The sequence below is a fragment of the Myotis brandtii genome, unplaced genomic scaffold, assembly GCF_000412655.1.
Source record: "Myotis brandtii unplaced genomic scaffold, ASM41265v1 scaffold304, whole genome shotgun sequence".
NCBI classification, from domain to species: domain Eukaryota; kingdom Metazoa; phylum Chordata; class Mammalia; order Chiroptera; family Vespertilionidae; genus Myotis; species Myotis brandtii.
The window spans coordinates 1,394,231-1,395,015 of NW_005361607.1; the positions used below are offsets into that span (position 1 = coordinate 1,394,231).

The 785-nt window shown below is 65.4% G+C and overlaps 1 long non-coding RNA gene across 2 annotated transcripts in view; it reads right to left on the minus strand.

Annotated features, from left to right (window-relative positions):
• Positions 1-779, minus strand: part of LOC102260411 — a 126,263-nt gene extending 125,484 nt beyond the window's left edge. For both annotated transcript variants that reach the window (XR_001362780.1, XR_313782.2), the window contains exon 1: positions 205-779. This is a non-coding gene — a long non-coding RNA (uncharacterized LOC102260411). The remainder of the gene's footprint in view (positions 1-204) is intronic.
• Between the last annotated feature and the right edge of the window lie 6 nt (positions 780-785).

Consider the following 785-nt stretch of genomic DNA (forward strand, 5'->3'; position numbering starts at 1 on the left):
GAGCGCCCGCGCGTCTGCCCGGTTCGCGGTGGAAGCCGTCACTAGACACTCAAACCCCAAGACGTCAGCCCACAATGCACCGGGCGGGCCGGGAAAGACGCGCCGGGGAGGGGAAGGCGAGGAGTGGGACGCGAGCCGCGCAGGAGGGGGGCGGGGGGTGAGGAGAAAGAAGGGCCCAACTGTAGGAGGGCAGCAGAGCATTACCTCATCCCGTGAGCCTCCGCGGGTCCGGAGAAGAATCTTCTAGGGTGGGGTCTCCATGGCGACGGGCGGGCCCGCCCCCTTGAGAGCGACGCGAGCCAATGCGAAGGCCTTGGGGTGACATCATGGGCTATTTTTAGGGGTTGACTGGTAGCAGATAAGTGTTGAGCTCGGGCTGGATAAGGACTCAGAGTTGCACTGAGTGTGGCGGTCGCTGCGAGGCGCGAGTGGAGGTGCTGGGACTCCGGGAGACAGGCAGACACTGTCAGGACGGCACCAGTCCGAACTGCAGATCTTATTTCCTTTTCCAGTTTCTCTCCAACTGCCCAGAGCTAGCGCCTGTGGCTCCTGGGTTGGTGTTTTGGGGAGCGCCCGAAGAGCCCCTTCTCCAACCGCCCCCTGGAGGAGCGTCCCGCTGCCCGGGCGCCGCTGACAGCGCGGAGAGCGGCGACTGTCGCCCGGAGAGCCCCTGGGTCCCGGAGCGAACTTTTGCAAAGCTTTTCTCCACCCGCAGCTGCGGCGGCGACCAAGGAAAGCAGACGGCGGCGAGAAGCGCGCGGAGGGACGAGCGCTCAGCTACGTTC